Source organism: Puma concolor, chromosome C2 (assembly GCF_028749965.1).
Source record: "Puma concolor isolate L17-30 chromosome C2, mPumCon1.1.hap2, whole genome shotgun sequence".
Classification (NCBI taxonomy): domain Eukaryota; kingdom Metazoa; phylum Chordata; class Mammalia; order Carnivora; family Felidae; genus Puma; species Puma concolor.
Window position 1 is genome coordinate 12,987,735 of NC_141675.1, and position 13,985 is coordinate 13,001,719.

Here is a 13,985-nt window from a genome sequence, read left to right on the forward strand (position 1 = left end):
GTCAGTGACTTTGGAATTATTGTACTTTTTGACAAGGACTTGCAATATAGCTTTCTTTGCTGTCGGTAACACATAAGCCCCAATGCTGAACTTGGCACTGGATAGATAGAGTCAAATTGAAGAGGCTAAGAATTTCAGAAAACCCACTCACTCCATCAAAAAATAAACTTCCCACTATTTGGAGGTTAGCTGCAGGAAAGATAAGATTCTTCTCAGAAAAATTTTAGGTCTGCACTCACAAAGAGACCAATGAGCAATCATCACACTGTGGTTATACAGTATGACACAGTTTTAATGCCCAGGTCCCTGTAGAACAATCTCTGTAAGCCATCTATCACTTTGAGTAGTGTAACATTTCTGGTATGTACTAGTATGCAAGTTTGAGTGTTGGTATTAGAAAAGTTGCCTTTAGACTCAGAGATCTAATCTGTATCCTCTCTCTGACAGTGAAAGAATAGAGTAGGGATCAGTATTTTTTTTTTTCAACGTTTATTTATTTTTGGGACAGAGAGAGACAGAGCATGAACGGGGGAGGGGCAGAGAGAGAGGGAGACACAGAATCGGAAACAGGCTCCAGGCTCTGAGCCATCAGCCCAGAGCCCGACGCGGGGCTCGAACTCACGGACCGCGAGATCGTGACCTGGCTGAAGTCGGACGCTTAACCGACTGCGCCACCCAGGCGCCCCTAGGGATCAGTATTTACTAAGGTAACTCTCAGTTGTTACCTTAAGATCACATCCTTGCAGATCAAGTTAAAGTAAAAATGTTAATCTCAAAGTTTATTCAGGCATTTGTGTGAAGGCTGAATAAGAAACGGAGAGGCCAGCTATTGACATTACAGTAATAAAATTAGAAGGAAACAATGACCCAACCTGGGCTGGGGTAATAGAATGGAATGGGATGGCAGATTCCAAGTATATTGTGAAATTTATAAGAAAAATGAAAGTTGCACGTAGGGAAGAGTGAGCCAAAATGTCTCCAAGGTTTGAAGTGCAATTGCTTGGAAGAAAAATGTCTTGTCAGTTTATAAGAGATTTTCTATTCTACTCCAAGCTCAGTTCAGTATTAAATCATATGGTTCTCACCCAAAAGGAAGAGCTGTACTCCAAGCCACCATCAAAGACCATAGCAATCCTAAACTCATAGATACACTCAATGTTGAAAATCTTGTCTTGGAGAAATAATACTGATAATGGTTTGTTCGAACCCTAGGGAAGTCTGTGGGAGAAAGTAGACTGGGAGGAAAGATTATGAGTCTTGAATTGTGAATATGGATTCTGGGCTTCAGTGGGCCAGCAAAGGGTGGTGTAAGTGGAAGGGGAAACTTTTGGGAGGTATCTAGAAACAAGGGCACAGAACTCACAGGATGGGATGAACAGTAGAGATTTGGAGGCCATCTACGTGACAGTTAAAGCTGAGGAGGTAGATGACTTCACTCAGAAGAGAGGAAAAGCAAAGTGCCCTAAGACCAGCACCCTGGGAAACAAGATAGAAAGGACCTACACAGTTTTGTTTTTGTTTTTGTTTTTGTTTTTGTTTTTGTTTGAGCAGAGGAAATATCACCAATGGATAAGTATATGTTGAAGAAGGTGTGTGTGGGATCACTGCTGTAAGAACGTCAGAGGATAAGACACAAAAGCAACACCGTAGAAGGAAGGGTTAACATTGGCAAAGACAAGGCTATGACTTGACAAAATACAGGAGGACAGGAAGAGAGGGAGAATGAAGAAACAGACATTTGAACTACATCTGTGGAGGATCAGATCAAATATGGTATCCATCATCTCATAAAGGAGAAGGTAGCCATATTCTGAGCATAAATGACAAGACTGTTTGGAACTTGAGAAGGTTGCAAAGTTTAAAACAGCTGAAGGAGGATAAATTTGAGTGGGGGTCCAGCTGAGCTTGTGAAGAAGCATTTTGTAGAGGACACAGAAACTTCCTTACTGGATGGTTGTGACAATCAAACGTAACACATCAATCCACGTTAAGTACTTAGCACAGCACCTTGAACATAAGGTATTCTTCATGTACATAGATTCATTTTTATATTAGCAGTACATTCCATATACACTCAACGCTTATGATAAACAAAACACATTTTGACCTTTCTCATGTTTGTATTTACATTTTATCAAGGCCATTGAATGTTCTATTTTTGTCAGGCAACATTATAATTGCCCTTTAGATAAGGAAAGAATTTATGGAAATCTTTCAAATGATCTTTAATTAGCTGGTAGCTATTAGCAAGGTCATAGTATTCCCAATTAAACAATTTTTGAGGATTATCAACAATTATCAGACAAGAACAGTTGATGACTGGGGGATAAAAGACAGAGGGAGGCAAGGGCATTTTGCAAACCTAAAAATAATTAAACACCTCCTTTTTCTGTCTAACGTGTGTGACTACTGCATCATTACCAATGGCAACTCCAGCTTTCTTTGTTCCTCTCCCTTAATAGACAATACTTACTAAGACCCCCAAGCATTCACTTGCCCCTGCTTCCTGATAGCACCCACTGCAGAATAAACTGTCACTTCACGAAGCCCTTCCCCAAATCATATTGTACAAGCTCGAATCTTTTAAGCCCCTCCAAACTCCCTCGTCTGAGATCCTCCATGGTTCACCTACAACCTCTCCCCCATTTTTCAAGTTAGTAAATCTAATTTGACTCTAGTTGGTCTCTGGTCTTCTTTGGCTAGTAGGCTTTAATTTTCCAGAACAAATATCTCAAAAATCTCAATGATATTTTTAAACTAACTCCACATATTGGATTTGCTAAAGTAACTGCTCAATTAGGAATGAAATTCCCATTTCCTGAATCTGGAGTCCTATGCTTTCCCAGACCTAAGTCTCTTGGGCAGCCTGCTGGATGCAGGCAGGCACATAAAGTAATTAAATTTATGCCTTTTAGTGGCCTGCAATCCATTACCCTGAATCCAACTCGGTTTGGTTGCCAGCTGAAATATGTCCATTGCATGTAAATTAAAGGGCACCATTGGTTTAAAATCTTTCAACTTCTTGTTTTCCATTTTTAAGGAAACTTGATGGGAAGCGGCTATAGTTTTTGATATGTAGTATCTAGGTCAGACAGCTGATGGCTTTCCAATCAATATTGTATCAAAGCTAAATCATAGTGTACCAAAGTGCACAGTTCAGACAAGTAAAAAAAGGACTGGACTGATAAGAAATAATATACTTGTTGTGATATGTTCCACATTATCAAAATGAATACAAGTTAGTGGTAGAAAAGCAGGATGTGTAAGCAATATCTTGGGTGGCAAATGGGACTTTGAAAAATCACCACCATGATTTTGGCAGGAATAAATATTTTGTGATCTGCAGCCTGGGCAAACAAATTGCCTCCAAAACCAGGAGATTTTGCTTTAAATGTGCATTTTTAAAGGCATAGGCACATACATTTTCATGCATAATTTTATATTTATATATATAACATACATAATTTATGGAAGTTAGACTTAACATCCACATGTAATTAAAGTCCATTATATATGGCCCCAACGTCGAACATATTTTCTCAATTCCAGAAACCACAAGAGACTGGATTTTTCCCATTAAATAAACTGAGAAGGTTTTAGGTTGTTTCAAGTGCTGCATGCAAGGGCTACAATATATCATTTGAAACGCGATTTCAATATGGAAAGTGTTAAAAGCAGCAGTCAAGTGGTTGCGGAGATACTCCTGGTCGGTGGAGAATGACTTCACACAAACAATTAAGACTGACTTGAGACTACAGAATCGCTCAAAAATTCTATGCCACTTTAATCGAGAAATATGTGTTCTCTCAGTTCCATCATAAATGCCACGGTGTTGAGATCTAATGAATAGAAGTGGGGAAAATTGCAGAGGTCACTACCGCTACCCCTGCGGCCCATATCATTACAGTCATCACTGGCATCATCTTTATATGAATCCATTCATGTTTTCCTGGTCTATAAAATAGCTCCCCAGTATTATATGTATTGAAAGACTGTGCTATTAAAATTTTAGCAAATGATACAAGTTTAAAAAAAATTTTTTTTATTGTTTATTTACTTGTGAGAGAGAGAGAGAGAGACAGAGTGTGAGCCAGGTGGGGCAGAGAGAGAGGGAGACACAGAATCCGAAGAAAGCTCCAGGCTCTGAGCTGTCAGCACAGAGCCCAATGTGAGGCTCGAACTCACGAACTGTGAGATCATGACCTGAGCTGAGGTCGGTGCCCAACCGACTGAGCCACCCAGGTGCCTTGCAGATGATACAAGTTTTAAAGAAATATTTCACAAAGCTTAGGAAAAAATTAAAAACATATGATAATCATTTAATGCACTCTTTTAGTTTCACGTGCATGTTTAGGACTCAAAATCCTTAATGGTTGTTCAATTCTGTCACCTTTTTCACATTGTAAATATTATTTTTTCAGGATGTTAAAAAAAGCCTTAAATTTTATTTATTGTATTGATTCAACTGATAATAGTTCAGATAGTAGGGAAGAGAGATAAACCCCTTTAATATTTCTTCTATTGTTAGATATTGGGTTTGGAATCTCTATTTTACAACAGCTTTGGTTCAGTCTCTTATGGCAAATGTAAGGTAAGTGATGCTTCAAAAAGCCTAACATACTTCTCTGAAGGCAGGGAAAGGAAGAGGAAAGGAAGCTTCAATTACTTGATATCTATTATGACCCAGGTAGGTAGTGAGTACTTTAGATCATGATCTCAATTAATCCTCATAGGAGTTTAATGCGCTATCTGTACTTAAGGAGAGGAAGAGTTAAGCTTCAGAAAATTTAAGTAGCTGTTATTGTGAAATAATTATTAAATAGTTGGACCAGGAATCACGTACACCTTCTTGGTTCTGAAAGCCACTTCTCATTATTATGCCACACTTTTTCCTATTCAGAGTTGCATGGGTGTGAATGAATGAAAGCAGTGCCTCCTGGCCAATTTTTAGATCAGATGAACACATAATCACAATCATCTTTCATTTTATCTTGCCACTAAGACTATAGCACACAAACTTCCCTGAGCCCATTAGTATTTTTTCATTTTTTTTTAACCATAAATGTTAGAGCTTTTGTATTTCCAAGTCAAATCTGGGAAGGGTTTAAATAATGAAGCACTATATTAAAAAGCACAATTAAAAACACCAGTAATCAATGAAGAGTTGAGAGCAATCAAGAGAACATGCTTGGGGCACCTGGGTGGCTCAGTCAGTTGAGTGTCTCACTTCGGCTCAGGTCGTGATCTCACGGTTTGTGAGTTTGAGCCCCACATCAGGCTCTGTACTGACAGCTCAGAGTCTGGAGCCTGCTTCGGATTCTCTCTCTCTGCCCCTTCCCTGCTTGTTCCCTCTCTCTCTCTCTCTCAAAAATAAAAGAGAGAACACGCCACCGGGAACATTTGGAATATACTTTATCTGACTCGAACTGCCCTGATGGCTAAGGCCAAAAGGGAAATAGATTAAGTCATGTGTTTTAGAATGTGAGTTAAAAGAAGGATATCTGTTCATCTGGAGAGAGATACTTGCCGAGGCACTGAACTCAAGCAGCAATTCATCATGTACTTCTTTATATAAGGAACATTTGGTAAAATAATGGACAATTACTTCCGCTGTAGTGTCTCCAGAAAGCTAGTGATATTAAGTGTCTGTGTCATGTGTCACCCTTCTCAGAAAGAAGAGGTTAAACATTACATTTTAACTCTGAGAAAGCATTTCTATAGGGATGTGCAATCATACGGTTCAGGTATTTTGCTTTCTGATAAACTAATTTAACACCGAGTCTAGAGAAATGTTAGCACGCCTGTCAGGCCGTGTCTCTCCGGTATCAGATGTCTCAAGCCTGCCTCTGGCAAGTGCTGAATCACAGTCGATTCAGGGCTGGATTCTCTGGCAGGAACCTCGCGTGCCCACTTTACGCTGTTGATTACATGTACCAGATGTGCTGATTCCTGCACACGCAATTAGCTTCCTTTAAAATTGATCCTTGCCTCACAAATGCTCTCTTCCTCTGCTGCCATTGCAGAGTATCGCCTCTGTAGCTGACTGGAGTACTAAGTGACACTAAGAGCTGCGGTTGGGTGTGCACTGAGCCCATCGCTGTTCCTCAAGGAGGATTCTGTCGAAAGGAGATAGCATTTTGGATTCTGCCTTCTCATGCCACGTGTGTGCAGCATTACCAAGTGGAATATTCTCTGCCCCTGCCACAGAAGGTCAGTCCTATCTCCAGCCCTCCCGGGTCTGCCCTATGCAGTGTTAAATCTTCGCACAAACCCAGGAAAGCTTCCCTGAGAGCAAAGCTGAATACGGTACTCGGGGAAGTGGTTACCCAGGGGGAAACAGGATTAACTAGCTAGTGCTGATAGGTCAAGAATGACTTCAGTGGACACCAATCAACCACAGCAGCCATGAGAATCCCAGCCTCGGTGGGGATTGTAAAATACATTTTTTTTTTTTACTACAAATCTGTTGGGATGACAGATCTCTTACCTTCTCTATAAATTTCTAGAAGCATAGAATTCTAAGGCTGTCAAGAGGATATTACACAGGATATATATTTAACTTTCCTGTTTGATAATCCTCCATTGCTGGTACAAATAAGTCCCAGGAAACCAATATATGATGAGTATGTGAAAAATATAAAAGGTACTTATAGTTTTAATACTTCAGTACCACAAACTATGCTGTACACACTAAAATACTAAGAAATGTCACTCTCAGTCTTTATCTCAACCTCTCCTATCTCTGCCTTTCTGATGTTTCATTTGCCTTTCATGAAATTAAAAAAAAAACCACAAAAAATGCCAATTTTAAAATGAAATGTCCTTTGTGCTTATTGTGATGTCAGTCATAGCATTCAATTTGGAATACTTACAAAAACAAATTGATCAGAGCAGGAATGGGCAAACTACATAGTCCATAGGCCAAATCCAGCTTATTGCCTGTTTTTATAAATAAAGCTTTATTGGGATATAGCCATGTTCATCCATTTACACATAGTCTGTGGCTGTTTCCGCCCCTATGGCAGAGTAGAGTAGTTATGATACACTGTATGGCCATCAAAGCCTAAAATATTTGTAGTATGGACCTTTACAGAAAAAAAAAAAACAAAACTTGTTGGATCAGAAAATAAGGCATAAAACTTTGCAACCTTCTACCCCAACTACCTCCATACCCATTCCCCCCCAAAACTGGGTTAAATTACTGATGCTTATACATCAGAATAGTCTATTTGCTTAAGCTCCCTTTAGTTATCAGTTACTTGAATAAAGCAATAAAAATTGTGGCCCCACAGGAAAAGTCTCTAAAGCTTTATGTTTGTAATGTAGTGAACAATATAAATGCACTAGCAGGAACGCGGTACAGCATGCACATGCCTGTTTGTCAATTACTCATCCAAAATATGTTCTGCAAACTGCTTTTATGGTGTCTGTGGCATGCTGTGCTATACGACAAGTCTTTCCAACCCCGGGCTCTGTCGTTAGATTCTATGTTCTTTGAAGGCAATGGGTACATTTCTATTTTATGCCATCTAGCCTTGCTTCCTTGTAGCGCTATAGGAGCTCAGTAAATATTAGCTGAACGAGTGAATAATAAGTAGAACAAAGTCTTATTAGAATTTGTTGAAAAGAAACCAGCAATTAGTACATTTAAACAAATGCAATTTTGTAATTAAAATAGATGTGCAGTATTTGAGCAAAGAAATGAAACTGATTTTCATGCATGGCTTGTAGGAACACATAACTCTGTGTCAGGTCTTTTACAGTAAATACAATTTAATGGCTAATTGTTGCTAATTGGAGGTACTAATGGACCTAATTTTTAATTAAGAGATGGAAATCATTTGTAATTAGCTCGTGGTAGCCACGAAAACAAATTTTGTTGAGAGAACAAATGGTGTTTTGTTCTCTGAAGGGGCTTGAACATGTCCCCGCCCCTAATTATGGGCTAGTTTTAGAAAATGATTCCCACCCCCCTCCCAATAATAATAGTGGAATTAAAAAAATTAAAGTGATTCCCACCCAAGAAGAGGCAGTGTATAGATAGGCTTCAACCAAATCTTTGGGAGAGAGCATCACCAATTCCAAACTACTGAGGCTCTCCAATGCAAACATGATGCTATTGGCTAGCGAAAACAGTGTGCAACAAAGCTGTGTGCTGTTTTAGCAATGAATTTGTCCTTAATCTGGACAAGTATCCCTGGGAATTTTAAAAATTTTTTTAACTGTTTATTTATTCTTGAGAGATACAGAGAGACAGAGCAGGAGCAGGGGAGGGGCTGAGAGAGACACACAGAATCCAAAGCAGGCTCCAGGCTCTGAGCTGTCAGCACACAGCCCACCAGCATGGGGCTCGAACTCATGTACCACGAGATTATGCCCTGAGCTGAAGTCAGACACCTAACCAACTGAGCTGCCCAGGCACCCCTGAAAAGGACTTCATTCTTAGAGCACGACTCCCTGTCCAGAAACCTGACTCTTAAGGACTTCGTATTTGACTGCTGAGTGTAACTATATTGTGATTTACATATGCTTTTTCTGTGAAACCTCATTGTGAAGTTGTCCTGATAACACTGACTATTCTCAGCCTATTTTAGCTGGTATGTAGAAAAGATATGACAGGAAATGAATATATGCTCCATAATTGATGCATTCCTTTGCATTTTTGGCTCTTTTTTATTTTTTCATTTTTCCCAAACACAAGTTCAAATTTTGAACTCTAAGGTTTTTAGAAAAGAAGAATGGAGGGGCACCTGGGTGGCTCAGTTGGTTAAGTGTCTTACTCTTGATTTCGGCTCAGGTCATGATCTGACAATTCCTTTGTTCAAGTCCCACGTCGGGCTCTGCGCTGACAGCATGCAGCCTGCTTGGGATTCTCTCTCTCTCTCTCTCTCTCTCTCTCTCTCTGTTCCTCCCATGCTTGCTCTCTATCTCAAAAATAAACATAAAAAAATTAAAAACCAAAAAAAAAATGAATGGATTTTGTTTCTACTTCAGTTCTCTGTCCATAGCAGTCTTTTGCTTGATTTCTTGATGATGTCCTTCAGAAAAATTCAGATCAGAGCAACTGGAATAGAAATTTGACAACAAATTTGACAACAAATAGGCGTTTTCCTACGTTCCTCCTAAAATCCAACGGTGCCAATGATGTTGTATTCTCCATTTTTTCATTCAAATTTGCCTAAAAGAGGAGGATCTTTTTAAGAGGTTACAATCATTAAGGAAAAGAAACACTACCAAGAGAACAGGTTCCTGTGATTCTGCGTGAAAATATACAGGGTAGTTCCAGCCTTCTGTCTTCAGTCCTTGAAATGAGCTCAATAAAGTGGAGCAGAGACTTGGACAAGGAACGGTGCCTCCTATGAAGGAAATCTAGGACTCCATTTCCCAAACGGTAGCTACTTCTCTTAGACATTGCCACACTTGCCGTACCCCTGTTCTTCCTGAATTACTGTTGGTTTACTTATTTATGTATGTATTCACAGGGTGCCTGGGTGGCTCGGTTGGTTAAGTGTTCAACTCTTGGTCTCAGCTCAGGTCATGGTCTCATGGTTGGTGAGTTCGAGCTCTGCGTTGGGCTCTGTGCAGAGCCTGCTTGAGATTCTCTCCCTCTCTCTGCCCTTCCCCCACTCTTTCTTTCTTTCTCTCTCTCTCTCTCAAAATAAATAAACTTAAAAAAATGTATTCACATTTTAACTGTTTACCTTAAACTTTTCCTCAGCAAAGCATCCCTTGAGCTATGTGTTTGATGGACTTATTCTACATTATTCAAATTCACATTGAACTAACCATACAGCTGCTGTAGTAAAAATATCAAGTTTGAGTCCCTGCACTCCTAAAATCATGTGAAGCATCATAGTGATCCACAAATCATGCCCTGAAGAACACTGATCCAATATACTCTTCTCCCTTTAATTAGGTCTGTATTCCAAGTGTTCTGGAAAGAACTTCATTCTTTAAAATTCTGAGGGGAAAAGTCTTTAGGGTTTTTGTAATGTGTTCCAGAAATGTTCTATCAATTCTTTCAGTGATGGGCCCACATCTTATTAGTATCAAAAAACAAACAAATTTCAGGCATACAAAAGTACTTCAAAAGTGGCCTCTTCTGTTCCTGCTACTTGACTTCTTTAACTCTGTCACCTTCACCTCATTTCCACCTTTTGGCCACTTGCTCTCATGACCTTGACTTTGCTGAGAAACAGTTCATTATCTGTAATCTGAAATCCATCTTCCCTGTTTCTCCCTCTCGCCCACCCCATACAGCCCTCTATTCTCTTTCTATTGATCTGGGAAACTGCGGTTTGTCACTCAATCACTCTCTTCCCAATATTGTCAGCACATATTGGCCTTTTTCTCACTGCAGTCAGTAAAACCTTAGCCCTGGATTAATCCACCTGTCTGCCTTCCTGGCCACTGATCACCACAGTGGAAAATCAAACATCCTCACAGATGGGCATCACAAAAATCCATAATCTTTAGCTTCTGATGAACTTACGGTACTGCCCCTCAAACTTTGTGTGTGTTGGTAATTGGCTTTCTTACTCCACAGTTTTCCAAATCTCTCTTCTCTTAGATCCTTTCCCATGCCATTTCCCACCTGCTCTCAGAAGATGTCACTTAATACTTCACATCCTAATAGTATTTATCTCATGAAGAGTCATTTGATTTCCTATTCCTACTTTTACGGACTTATAGGCACAAACATCATGCCTTCCTCCTGCCCTCCCACATTCCCACAAGAGATGTCTGCCTTCCTCATTGACCTAGTTCTATCACTCCTGCCTTTTATGAATTACATCTTCAAACTTGAGAATGCTTTCCTGGCTTCTTTCTGTCATGACCAAATATTTCCCACCTGAAAAAATCTTAAAAAATCAGTACATCAATCAATTCCATTCTCCATTTGTTTGGTTTTATCTTCTCTACTCTTTTTCAAAGCCAAATCTGTTCAGTTTCTGGCACTTGCTACATCTACTTCCTTTAAGGATATTCACTATCTCTGCCCTTCCCCTTAACCACCACCCCATTAAATTGACTAGTGCTCTCTATGTAACTACATCCAATGACCTCTTTTAAGGAGTCATCTTACTGCACAGTCCTCTCTTGAAAAACTTTCAACTTGCTTTGGCTTCGTTTGAAACCTTATAAGCTTGGTTTTCCTTCTGTGTCTGTAGTTGTCTTTCCCAATCTTTATTTTAGGCTCCTTTTTTCTGCACGCTTTGTATTTTCAAGGATCTGCCTACTTCTCTTCATTCTAAGCACATTCTCTGGGTGACGTGACTTAATTCCATGGTTAACTTTAAAAGTCATCTCTAGCTAAGAGCTGTCTTCTAAGCTCCAGACACACGTATCCAAATATTCATTGATTATTTCCATTTGGATGCCTCATAGACCTCTCAAGCTCAACATGTACTACATTGAACTTGGCTTCTTTCCTGCAAAACTTGATCATCTGTCCTCTGGTTCAGATCTCGGCAAATGACACCTCAGGCCATTGAGTTGCCAGGAACTTAAGGAACTATCTCAACTCTTGTCTATCCTTCTAGTCTGACAGCCAGTCAGTTAATATGTCACACGTTTGTTAACAATCCATTCTCATTTCCACAGCTTGAGCACATGCTAATTTCATTTCATACTTGGGTTCTTGAGTTCTGATCCCCTTTTCTAGTTTTGGATCTCTTCAATGCAATCACCACACTGTATCTAGGTGGTCATGTCAGTCTCCAACTTAACACCTTTTAGTGTTTATTGCCATCAGGATACAGCTCAAGTAACCATATCTGTTGATTTTGCTCCCATCTTATTTCTCCAGGCTTGTATTCTCTATTCCCCATCTCTCTTTGGGTCTCTGCCCCAATGGACCATCTCTAGTTCCTTGAATTTGCCCTACCCTGCTAACCATGAGCCTTTGTATATGCTGCCCCCTTGGTCTGAAACTTTTCTTCTCCAACTTATTTTTTTACTTGGATAATCCCCACGTATTCTTATGTCTCCACTTAGAGGTTTCTTCTCCTTTTCCTGAATTCTCTACTGTATGTTGATGTTTCTCTTTGTGCCACCACAATACCTTGTAACAAGAATGATTAATACACTTGTTGCTAATAACATTTGAACAATTATTTTATGCCAGCATCTGTTCTCAGTGGGCTATGTGTCTTAACATCTGTAATGCTCACAATAACCTTATGAGGTAATTGTTGTTATTTCTTCAGATAAGTGATATGAGCTACAGAGAAGTAATTTTCACAAGGTTCTACAACTAGTGACTTATGTAGATTTTTAACTCAGGCACCTTATTGAAGAATTTACAAACTTAAACATATTTGTCTATATAGAAACAATTTTGACACTGTATTGTAATCATCTGTTTATATCTAAATTCCTAATTCAACCCTAGGTTCTTAGAAGGAAGCTGTATCCCTAGCCCCCACCACAATGATGGCCACATAGTATGCTCCCGGTAAATATTATTTGAATAAATAAAAGAACAAGGTGACCTGTGACTCAAAGAGTCCTTGCCTAAAATCAGATTTACCCTGACCTAGCCTATTTCATCCCCAAAATGCCAGGTAACTGACTACCAGCAAATCACCCTACACATTTTTGTCTCCAAGACTTTACATATCCTGTCCTGTTCCCTTTGTGTGCCTTTCCCACTCTTGTTCAACTGCTCAAGTCCTATTTGCCCTTCCCAATCCAGCTCAGAATTCACCTTATTCCTGATCTTCTTTTTAGATTCTAGATTTTGGCTCCTTCATACTTTACACATTGAAACATCACAAGCAGTGACAACCACCATAACAGCAATATTAAATTAGACCATGATTTTTTTTTTTTTTTTTACCATTGATCCATTTTCTAGTCATCTTTGTATCCAAGTGTAGTGTTTAGCACTCAGAAGGTGTTCAATAAGTGTTTGATACTCGGTTGACTAAATGATATTAGGTTGGGTTATGTCTCTGTAGATCACGAAGCAGACGCCTTGAACTCAGATACATTATGGCAGTTGAGTCAGCTCTGGCACCTGCCAAAGAACCGATTATTATTTGAATTGTCCAAAATGGGCATATTGGGAGATATGAGAGGAAACTGTTACAACACCTCTGTCTGTTTTATGTGACTGGTTTGGTCAATGGTTGGACAAAGGATACACTATTTTTCAAAAGTCATTCAAGTTATGCCCACCGGATAACTGACAAACTCTTGGGAGGTAAGTCTCTTTTTATTTAGCTGTAGACCAAAGATGCCAAAGATGTCCATGCAAATTGGTAAAATGTCAAACCACCACTCCAAACTTGGGGAAGTGACTGTACCACTCCCCACTCCCCATGTTATTATTTTTTATTACATCTATATTAGTCTCTTCCTTCATGCTCTACAGCTGAAATGTCATCATTTTTTTTTATTCTAATGATATCATATTTGGCTTTGCTAACTGTTCTGTTATTGTTTTTCTGTTCCTTAGGCACACACAAAATTGCCAGATGAAGTTTCTCCAAGCACTACTTTGATCAAGTTATTTCCCTGCTGAAGAACTTTCAGTGGTACTTGTCTATGGAGTTACGTGGGAGCTCCAAGCAGCCGGGTGTCCTGCCTCAATTGATCTGTGTAAGAGCCTGACCGATGGCTGATACCTAGGAAGCGCTCTTGAGGTTTCCTTTTTGTTGTTGTTTTTCATTTAGTTCTTGAAAGTGAAATCAGGAAACTTAATTGAAGGAATTTCCAATTTGTGTCTTTCACCAAGAAGAATATTAGAGAATTATCAAGAGTGGAAGCCACATGTTAAATAAAGTAAAGACTCTATGCATTGAACAAAGTATCTTCTCAGGGATCCCATATCCTAAATGAAATAGGCACATTAAGATATGACAGGTAATACACTTTGGGAGAGATAAGTGATATTTTAATTAATGACAATTTGTAGAGATCTTCAAGAGAAGCAAAGTGACTTTACAGCTGAAAGCTAACTCGTTGTTTCTCCATTGGAT

The 13,985-nt window shown here is 39.3% G+C and overlaps 1 protein-coding gene and 1 long non-coding RNA gene across 7 annotated transcripts in view; one reads left to right on the forward strand and one right to left on the reverse strand.

The window, feature by feature from the left end:
- LOC147577102 (uncharacterized) overlaps window positions 1-13,985 on the forward strand; it is a 90,844-nt gene that overhangs the window by 73,445 nt on the left and 3,414 nt on the right. Inside the window, exon 2 of the long non-coding RNA XR_015256022.1 lies at window positions 13,463-13,605. This is a non-coding gene — a long non-coding RNA (uncharacterized LOC147577102). The remainder of the gene's footprint in view (window positions 1-13,462; window positions 13,606-13,985) is intronic.
- RBMS3 (RNA binding motif single stranded interacting protein 3) overlaps window positions 1-13,985 on the reverse strand; it is a 1,106,864-nt gene that overhangs the window by 51,613 nt on the left and 1,041,266 nt on the right. The gene's annotated exons all lie outside the window — the stretch shown is intronic.